The sequence below is a fragment of the Stegostoma tigrinum genome, chromosome 5 (genome assembly GCF_030684315.1).
Source record: "Stegostoma tigrinum isolate sSteTig4 chromosome 5, sSteTig4.hap1, whole genome shotgun sequence".
Taxonomy (NCBI): Eukaryota; Metazoa; Chordata; class Chondrichthyes; order Orectolobiformes; family Stegostomatidae; genus Stegostoma; species Stegostoma tigrinum.
The window spans coordinates 46,952,537-46,963,965 of record NC_081358.1 but is presented as its reverse complement, the minus strand read 5'-3'; positions in this window follow the sequence as shown (position 1 = coordinate 46,963,965).

The following is an 11,429-nucleotide window of genomic DNA, read 5'->3' as shown; positions in this document are numbered from 1 at the left end:
CTAGAGTCAAGTGGACCAGAAATCAGGTTTATCTGCTGTTAGTTATTCATTCCCAATATGTCAACACAATTCAAGTAATCACGTTCCAATGAGATATGTTGAAGACATGGAATCAAGAACACTGGTATACCTTGGTGATTGAAAAGACTTTGGTGAGAGTCTGATGTGGCCTTGTCTTGGTGACAGTTGTAAATTAGTGCTCAGATTTAGGTGCACCTTCCTCAGCCTGATACACTGCAGGTAATGGGGTCACTGACGGAAGGGAGGTGAAGCAGTAAAACAAGTCTGGTCTTTCTTGAGGTGAAGCTTATCCTGATGCCTTTCAAGTAATTCCTGCTCGCTGTCAGTGCCTGCTGGCATCCCACAGCCTCCTTAGGAAGAGGGGTTGCCTGAAATAATGGTAAGGTGCCTCATCCCCCTCTTGCCTTACCATTGATTCTGAGCACCCATGTTTAGAGAAAGGGAATGCAGGTCCAAGTGAATATTCAGCAGCCATTGAGCATTCTGCTGGATCTTGATGTATGAGGTAGCTGCTATCTTTTTCATGATGGCTGCCAAGCAGTCACATGCTGAAATCACCACAGAGAGTGAAGATGGACGATTCCTCCATCTTTTGCTCCAGTCTGGTGAGGACTTATATATACCCTGGCTGAGTTGCCCTGCACTTTCTACAGGTTAAACAAGTGTCTTCGGTCACAGACTATATCCCAGCAGTTCTTGTCAGATTGGGTTATCTTTAGTTAAGAGAAGTCTGGACAACTAAAATTTGCTTAAATATGAATATGTATTAAGTAAACAAAAAATAATAAAAAAGAACGCAATATTTATTAGTAAATAAAAAGAATGAAAAAGAAAGGAAGAGAAACAATAAGCCTCACACCCTTCTGCCCATCGAGTACTCTCAATCAACAGCTGGTCTGGAGACTTGGGTCATTCTTGGCACTGATCGTGATCCTGGTTCAAGACAAATTCCCACAACTCACAACAAAACTCTCTTACAATGTGTAACAAACAGCAAGAACAGAAAAACAATCAAAGAAAAAAACATTGATTGTGCCATCTTCAGCCTGCCCAGGAATGCTTACAGAACTCATTCAAGGTCATACAGCCGTTGAGTATTATCAACAATTTTAGACCTATAGCCCATCCTATACAATCCACCCTGATGATATTTGACAGCGCATGTTACAATTGCAAATGAAGACACAAATCAGCGACAACCACGTGAGAACATATAAAAATAAGAGAAACCTACACCAGAAGGTCAAAACTACAATGAAAATAACCATCATCAATACAAACAATATAACAATGGGGTGTACCATCAAATTAATGATCGCAGTGGCCTTTTGGGACCAACCCTTAAGTATATCCCACCAGTAATGTACGTTCAAGGCTGTGATGGAATCAGCAAGTCTTGTTAACGTTAAGTTCCTATTTCACCACATGCCTCTGGTAGGATCAAAATTGAGAGAAGCCTACAGAGGATTAGTGTTTTCATGCTTACACTAATAACAGTAATATCCATAATTACAGTTTCTGTGCAACCGTGTGACATATATTTACATGTGACTTCAATCTATCCCAGTTCCCATCCTGGGTATGAGAATATTGTTTCTGCTGAGGGCCCTTAAAACCTGCAAGAGGGAGAGACAGGAGAGGGAGAGACAGGAGAGAGAGAGAGAGTGCCAGACTAGCTGGCTGTTAGTTGGTTCCTTCCTGTTCTGGTGTTTGGGTCTTCCTGTGCACTTTAATTTTAATTACTCTTGTCACTGGGTACATGACTAAGGTCTCATGTTGGTTTGTATTACCACTTGAGGGAATATAGTCACCTTGTCCATGCCATCATGTACTCATGGACTACATCAAATGTATTTTTATGGTCTGTATAGATGTTAACTCTTTGTCCTTTCCTTAGCTGGATGGTGGCAGTAAATGTTTTTAATTTAGCTACCTAGGCAGAGTGACATTGTTCTATCTGCTCTCCCGCCAAAAGCTCCCCCTCCAAATTAACCATGGCCCACCATCATAGCATTTCCGCACCCCTGTTGACAAATGTGCATTTCACATCTGGTCCCTCTAATGGCTCTTCCTTAATTTGACCCTGTCTTTCTCCTTCCTGCTCCTTGAGGAGTATACAATCACGTCTCCAGTGTCCAATAGCTGGACTATACTATGTGGGGAGTACAATCTTCGCCAGTTGTGTCAAGGAGGACCATGTTTTTTGTGCTCGGGTAGCTCACAGGATGGCTCAAACAGATGAGTGTTGTTCCATCATGACCAGATCCATTTTGCCTGAGTAGTGTCCCACAGGCCAGAGCTTGTCTCCATGTCACTGCAGCACTACTGCAGATTGATTCTCCTTGCTTTCACTACAGGAGAGGTAAAAGGGCTTTTTCATGTTAGGGAGTTCTCATGCTGATGCAGAAGCCAGTGTCTGTTTGATTTTGACAAAGGTTGTCTCTTGTGCAGGTCCCCATTCACTTTTCTCTGACCTAGCTCGAACCCCCTTTTGTAAGGTCTTACTGGGGTATGGCTGGTTCGCTGTAATTTTCTACAAAGTTCCTAGAATAATTAAATAGTCCTAAGACTTGTCTTATCCCTTTAACCGTAACTTTTTTTTTTCCCATTACCAATAATGCCACCTGATTGAGGCGACCAGAATATCATGTACATTTTTTTTCAGTTATTCTATTTACATAATTTGCTCAATAATTCAGTATATTCCATATTCAGGTTCCTTAATTTGTGTGTTTTTTTTATCCTCCAGTTCCCTATTCACAGATCACCTCACCCAATACTAGCAAAATAACGTAAGACATGCACTCAAAATTTCTCCAGCTGTTTTCATCTCTGTCCATCTCAAGGATACTTCATCAATATGTTTCCTTCCCTGCCAATTTATTGATTGATTGTTTCATTGAGTGGGAGCTACCTCTATGTGCAAGTACCCACTTTGACCTACAATATACAATATATTATCAAATAATACAGCTGTAACGTTCATCAGCTTTAACTTTTAACTTATGCTTCCAGCCTTTTATTTTTCCCAGGGATCCCTTACACCACCTCCACCACCTGAGTCTTAGATCAGTCTTCTTTCACACACACTAACTGTCCTGACACATTAAAAATTCATCTACTGGTTTAAACACTGGATACATGCATCATACAAATGCTAATGATGGCGTATCTGTATGTCATCCAACAGATCCCTTCACTCACATAACAAGGTGTAGAGCTGGATGAACACAGCAGGCCAAGCAGCATCAGAGGAGCAGGAAAGTTGACATTTCAGGTCACGACCCTTCTTCAAAAATGGGGAAGGGGAAGGGGATTCTGAAATAAATAGGGAGAGGGGGGAGGCGGATAGAAAATGGATAAAGAAGATAGGGTGAGAGGAGACAGACAGGTCAAAGAGGTGGGGTTAGAGCCAGTGAAGGTGAATGTAGGTGGGCAGTTAGGGAAGGGATAGGTCAGTCCAGGGAGGACGGACAGGTCAAGGAGGCGGGATGAGGTTAGTGGATAGGAGATGGGTGTGGGGCTTGAGGTTGGGGGAATGGCTAGGGAGGCGGGGACTAGTTGGGCTGGTTTTGGGATGTGTTCGAGGGAGGGGAGATTTTGAAGCTTATGAAGTCCACATTGATAATCGTGTGCTGCAGGGTTCCCAAGCGAAATATGAGATGCTGTTCCTGCATCTTTCGGGTGGCATCATCGTGGCAATGCGGGAGGCCCAGGATGGACATGTCGTCCAAGCAGTGTGGGGGGGGTGGTGTGGAGTTGAAATGGCTTGCGACTGGGAGGTGTAGTTGTTTGTTGCGAACTGAGCATAGCTGTTCTGCTAAGTGGTCCCCAAGCCTCTGCTTGGTTTCCCTGATGTAGAGGAGGCCACAATGGGAACAGCGGATACAGTATATCACATTAACAGATGTGCAGGTGAACATCTGTTTGATGTAGAAGGTCTTCTTAGGGCTTGGGATGGGGGTGAGGGGTGTAGGTATAGGGGCAGGTGTAGCACTTGCTTTGGTTGCAGGGAGAAGTGCCGGGTACAGTGGGGATAGAGGGGACTGTGGAGCAGACAAGGGATCACAGAGAGAGTGGTCCCTCCGGAAAGCACATAAGGGCGGAGAGGGAAGAATGTCTTTGTTGTTGGGGTCAGATTGTAGATGGTGGAAATGTCAGAGGATGATGAGTTGGATTTGGAGGTCGGTGGGGTGGTACGTGAGGACAAGGGGGATTCTGTTTTGGTTATTATTGTGGATAGGGGGTGTGAGGGATGAGTTGCGGGAAATGTGGGAGAAACGTCGAGAGCTTTTTGGATTACTGTGGAGGGGAAGTTGCGGTCCTTGAAAAAAAAGGACATCTGGGATGATCGGGAGTGGAAGGACTCACCTTTGACGCGTTTACCCACACATCGACGAGTACAACTCTCATTTGGATATTGAGCAGTTTTTCTGCCACCTCCGCCTCCGCGCTTATTTCTTTAACCGTGAGCTTGACTGTCCCTCCACTGACCCCTTCTCCAGTCTCCATCGCACCCCCTCCTCTTGGACACATCCCAAGGCCTCCTACCCTCCCTCGACCCCTTCATCTCTAATTGTTATAGAGACATCGATCGCCTCAACCTCTCCCCTACAGAACGTGCATCCCTCTGCTCCAATCCCGACCTCACCATAAAACCTACAGACAAGCGAGGCGCAGTAGTAGTATGGCACACTGATCTCTACATCACCGAGCCAGACGCCAGCTCTTTGACCCCTCCTCCTATTGCCCCCTTGATCATGATCCCACCCCCGAGCACCAAACCATCATCTCCCAAACCATCCACAACCTCATCACCTCAGGTGACCTCTCAAACACAGCCTCTAATCGCATCATTCCCTAATCTCGCACTGCCTGCTTCTATCTCCTTCCCAAAATCCACAAACCTGACTGCCCTGGTTGACCCATTGTCTCCACCTGCTCCTACCCCACCGAACTTATCTCCACCTATCTGGATTCCATTTTCTCCCTCTTGGTCCAGGAACTCCCTATCTACGTCCATCGCACCACCCACGCTCTCCTCCTCCTCCAGTACTTCCAAGGTCCCCAACACCTCATTTTTACTGTGGACATCCGGTCCCTAAACACCTGCATTCCCCCATGCAGATGGCCTAAAGGCCCTCCACTTCTTCCTGTCCTGCAGGCTCAACCAATCCCCCTCCACTGACACCCTCATTCACTTATCTGAACTCGTCCTCACCCTCAACAATTTCTCCTTTAATTCCCCCACTTCCTACAGACAAAGGGGTGGCCATGGGTACCTGCATGGGCCCAAGCTATGCCTGCATCTTTGTAGGATACGTGGAACAATCCCTCTTCCAAAGCTACACTGGCCCTATCCCCCATCTCTTCCTCCATTACATTGATGACTGTTTCAGCGCCGCTTCATGTTCCCACGAGGAGCTCGAACAGTTCATCCACTTCACTAACACCTTCCACCCCAACCTTAAGTTTACCTGGACCATCTCTGATATCTCTCTCACCTTCCTGGACCTCTCTGTCTCCATCTCTGGCATCCACCTGGAAACTGATATCCATTTTGAGCCTATCGACTCCCACAACTACCTAGAATATTTCTCCTTTCACCCACATTCCTGTAAAAAGGCCATCCCCTACTCCCAATTCCTTCGCCTCCACCACATCTGCTCCCGCGATGAGACATTCCACTCCCAAACACCCCACATGTCCTCTTTTTGCAAGAACCACAACTTCCCCTCCACAGTGATAGAAAATACCCTTCACCGAGTCTCCCACATTTCCCGCAACTCATCCCTCACACCCCCTATCCACAATAATAACCAAAACAGAATCCCCCATGTCCTCATGTACCACCCCACCAACCTCCAAATCCAACACATCATCCTCTGACATTTTCACCATCTGCAAGCTGACCCCTACAGCAAAGACATTTTTCCCTCACCACCCTACGTGCTTTCTGGAGGGACCACTCTCTCTGTGACTTACTTGCCTGCTCCGCACTCCCCTCTGGCCTCACTACCCCCAGCAATTTTCCTCGCAACCGAAGCAAGTGCTCCACCTGCCCCATACCTCCCCTCTCAACCCCCCATCCGAGGCCCTAAGAAGACTTTTCACATCAAATAGATGCTCACCTGCACATCTGTTAATGTGATATACTGTATCCGCTGTTCCCATTGTGGCCTCCTCTACATCAGGGAAACTAAGCGGAGGCTTGGGGACTGCTTAGCGGAACAGCAATGCTCAGTCCGCAACAAACAACTGCACCTCCCAATCGCGAACCATTTCAACTTACCCCCCCACCCAACATTCCTCGGGACGTCATGTCCATCCTGGGCCTCCTGCATTGCCACAATGACGCCACCCGAAAGATGCAGGAACAGCATCTCATATTTTGCTCGGAAATGCTGCAGCCCACAGTTATCAATGTGGACTTCTTAAGCTTCAATATCTCCCCTCCCCCAACCACATCCCAAAATCAGCCCAACTAGTCCCCGCCTCCCTAACCATTCCTCCCAACTCCAGCCCCACCCCCATCTCCTACCCACTAACCTCATTCCGCCTCCTTGACCTGTCCATTCTCTTTGGACCGGCATATCCCCTCCCTAACTGCCCACCTACATTCACCTTCACTGGCTGTAACCCCACCTCTTTGACCTGTCCGTCTCCTCTCAACCTATCTTCTCCTTTATCCATCTTCTATCCGCCTCCCCCGTCTCCCTATTTATTTCAGAATCCTCTTCCCCGCCCCCATTTCTGAAGAAGGGTCTCGACCCGAAACGTATGAAACCTCCTCTCAGGTGTCTCCTTCATGGAGACTAATTCCAATCTCTCTATTCTACTCATCCCTGGAACCTTTCTTGTAAGCTTCTTCTATACTCTCACAAATGTCTCCAGATCTTTCATCGAATGTCATGCCTGGAACTGGATACAATACTCTAGATGAGATCAAACCCTTACACGTTTAATGTAACCACTTTGCTCTTGTACCGAATGCCTACATGCCCATAATAAAGCATATGATACTGTGTGTTTTAGTAATGATTATTTCAATCTGTCCTGCCAGGGTGAATGATGTGCGAATTGGCATGCTGCACTGGTTAAGTTGTGCGTGTTGCTTTTTGTGTTGCAGGAGTCATACATTCTGTTGATCATGTTATCTCACTGGATCAGTAGTTACAGCCCTACTTTCGATAATCTTTTACGGTTTCCTGCTTGGCTGCAGGTTCAGAATGGATTCTGATTCTTTTTATTTGGCTGAAAGTCTCAATATTATTAATGCATGAACTTCCATCCTCAGCTTATGAATCAACTTTGCTAAATGGGCTGCAAATTTTCATGTTTGGACCCTTTACGTGTATAGTTTGTCTTCTAAACAGCTCAGATAAGGATTTAACATGTTTGTTAAAGTTCTGACATCCTCTTTCTTGTACCTCAGTGTGATGTTATTTCATTTCCTCCTGTTTACTTGGGAGATATAATTTTCTTAGCAGAGTAGTCTTGTGTTTTCTTCCATTCAACAATTCTGAAAATAATTTTACATCATTCTTGAAAGGTGTGGATCAGAATGACAATAAAGCAAGGTTTTCATCTTATTTTCTCTCTCAGCACTTCACATGCATTCTTTTCACTGTCTGGATGTGACTTTCCAGGAACACCACTTTTCCTGAGAGTAATGTATGATGAGAATGGTGATGTTGAATCCATACTGCTCAGTGAAATCCTTAATTTCTCCAGACACACCTTGGGTATTATTGCCAAATATTAATCTTTCATCAGCAATAAGAACTTGTCCTGCTGAGATGGTTGTTGTGGTTCTCAAGTCTTTCACTTGTTGTGTAAACCAGAACTTTGAATGGTAGTCTGCAACTATGAGAGCCTGGGTTTTTTTTTGTTTGTGAATAAATTAGATCCTACGGTATGTCACATAATCTAGGTGGTACTTACATCTCTATCATCCTCTCTTTTTATTGTGTGTCTTGATGCTTCTGCATACTTCTTGCAATTCTAGATCTACAACCAGTATTACCAATGACCAGTTTTAGTGGCAGCAAGGCCAATATTACTGGTGTCTTATCCAGTATCACTTTGTGGATTATACTGGTATACCGGTTTTCAATTATCATAGTATAGTAGTTTTCCACTGGTGCCACTATAACTGTGTTTTTACCTCTGGAATATTTTCTATGTCTTTGTATATGCCTGATCAATACACAGCTATCTGTCTCTGAGCTTATAGTTTTCCTTTTCTATGCGGTCTTCATGTACGTTCTGGTGAAGTTCTTCCAGCACTGTTTTAGGTATTAATACTTTGGATCCAGCTGACAAAACGGCACTTTCAAGTGATGTATTTTATTATGTTTCCTATTGCAGACAGATTTAGAAGAACTCATACAAAAAATTGAAACAGATGAACACAATGTTTTTTTGCAACAATTATTAAAAATCTATGGAGAGAAAGAAGTAATGGGTAATATATCAACTAGATTCAGGTAACACACATTTCAGGAATAACTTGCTGAGTCTTAGTTCTCAGTGTAGAACCACATTTGATAGGTGTACTTGCTTGGAACTGGACCTTACATGTCTTATATTGATAAAGCCCCACATTAAATGTTTCTAGTTTCTGGTTTTAAATAGTTTCTGTTTTTTTCTCAGGACACCAATTAATCTATAAATATGTAATATGAAAACCTAGGCAGTATTGTTGACAATACTAGTGCACAAATATTTCAACAGTATCTCTCTTTCCTTCATTACAATTATGAGCTTGATCAGATTATTTTACTTTGAGACTGTAGCCTTAAAATTTGAGTAGATAAGCTGGTCTTTTGCCTATTTTTCAGCTTTGTTGATAGTAAGCTGGATGGGTTGATAAATCAAAGAAACTTAGGTTGTTTTACTGAGAGGAGGATGAAAGGTTTTTATGCTTGGAGTTTGTAATGAGTATACTCTGTGGGAAAAATGTAATGCAAATTTCAATTTGTCATCAGGGCTTTTAATTAAATGGGTGGGTTAATGCTCAGTTAAGGGTCTTGTCTCAAGCAGCAGGTAGGTAGGCTCATTGCAAGCAAAGCCATATGGGATTGCATGCATCAGAGATAATAGCAACTGCAGATGCTGGAGAATCCGAGACAACAAGGTATGGAGCTGGATGAACACAGCAGGCCAAGCAGCACCGCAGGAGCAGGAAAGCCGACATTTTGGGCCTAGACCCTCCATTGGAACGTTGGCTTTCCTGCTCCTGGGGTGCTATTTGGCCTGCCGAGATTGCATGCAGCAGCCTGGGGAAAGGCATGCCTCTTTCCTTCAAAGGCACTCCTTATTTGATTAAGGGAATCAACATCAGGGACGGGGAACCCACTAAGACTCAGTCCTGAACATGCTCCTGACCTCCACTTATCCACCTGTGCCTCACATACCATGAACCCCTCCTGCTACCATTCATTTGTGGCATAAGATCCAGGAATGATTCTAGGTCTTGGCTAGCTATCATACCACTGCTTCATTGGAGATGGTGCCTTTGAATTGATTGGACAGAACTCTCAATGGGCTGGACTTCCACCACTATGGTCCTTGAAGTAAAAGAGATGACCCAGCATAGTCCAATTATGTGCCTAAGTGGCAGTGTATCTGATACAGCCTTCCCAACATGTTGCAAATTGATGTTTCCCCCAGCTGTCCAGCCAGCAGGTAAGATCCCATTAGATCCAGTCCTAAATTTCCCAGAGAGGAGTTGAAGTTAGCAGTTTATAAACAGCTGTATTGTAAACTGTTGATCTACTTCTGAACTGCAGGGTTCTGAAGAAGGGTCACTGGACCTGAAACATTCATTCTGATTTCTCTCCACGGATGCTGCCAGACCTGCTTAGCTTTTCTAGCATTTCTGTTTTTGTGCCTGTATGCATACCTCTGTTCCTCTTGCCTAGCCTAGCACTCCTGAACAGTGCTACCCCAGAGGCTGCAGCGTTGCTTGTAAAAGGCTGCTGAATTCACTGGACAAGATTGCAGACGATCTTACAAGATATTCTCAAGCAGCTGTGGGGTTTAGATTGAATCTCAGTTAGGTTGCCAACAGTTTGTGTTAATTTGCTGAGAGGAATCAGCAAGGGTACTGGCAGAGTGGCAGTGGTGACAGCATAAATTCTGTCATCCTGTTAGAACAACAGTTTCCCGGCCTTCTTCCCTTTGATTCAGAACTCAGCAATGATATTGTTTATGATGGTTCCGTGAGTGGGAGCAGGATAAAATGTAAATAGCTTACAGATAGTATGAAAGGTTAGTATAAGGGTTAATAGCTTTTATGCTAATAGTTGCTGTGCTTCATCAGTGATTTCAGATCACATGAAACTAAAGCTCGAGGGAAGAGGTTGTAATGAAGTCTGCTTAAACCATGACTTTGTAAATAGCTAATAAATGCTTATTAGTTTGTATTATTATGGTTTCTGTCAAAGTATTGAGAACCCAGTCATTACATTTATACATGCAACAGTTAGCTGTTGCTCATGAAATAGCTCATTTTATCAATTGTAATAAATATAATTTATAAATGAGTGCATATCGTGAGGAACACAAGAATGCGTATCAGCATATTGATGGTGCACAGCCCTTTTATTACATCCAATAAAATTAATGGATTAATAAATGTAATTTTGTAATATTACATAACAGAAGAATAGCTAATTTGTTATGCAAATTTAGATGATCAAGCCAAAAATTTAATAACACCAGCAAAGGCCTTGCTATGTGATGGAAGTTATTAATTCCATTCAGTATTTATTACATAAATATAGTGTGATTGGTGTATGTACTTTCTTTTCAGTGAAGAAAGAGTCTCAATGATCCTAAAAAATGTAATAAACTTGCAGAAAGCTGTCACAGTACTCCATCAACAGCAGGATGAAACTTACAATCACCTAAAGAATCGCATTGAAAATCTCTGTGAACTATTTGAAAAGGAGTTGAAGGACAAACCTAAGAAAGGTATAAAAAGTATTTTAATAATTGCTTTAACATTTACTTAATTACTTAAATTTGTAGAACTGTCGCATTCATATACGAAGAGGAAATTTTATTGTATCCCAGCACATAGTGTAAACTTAGCTGCCACAAGTACTTCTGTGAAATTTTGGAAAACCATCAAAACAAGCACTGAAAGTCACTGGCTAATGATTCTGTAAATGAACACATATCGTGAGGAACACAAGAATGCGTATCAGCATATTGATGGTGCACAGCCCTTTTACTGCATCCATTGAAATTAAAGGATTAAACTGTATGGTCCTTTTGTGGTCTATCGATGATCATGGGAAATGCTGTATGCCAAAACTGCAAAATCACAAAATTGGTGCCTACATTTCAAGAGTTATCAAATTACTCTTATGGGCTATATCTTCGTACCAACATCACTC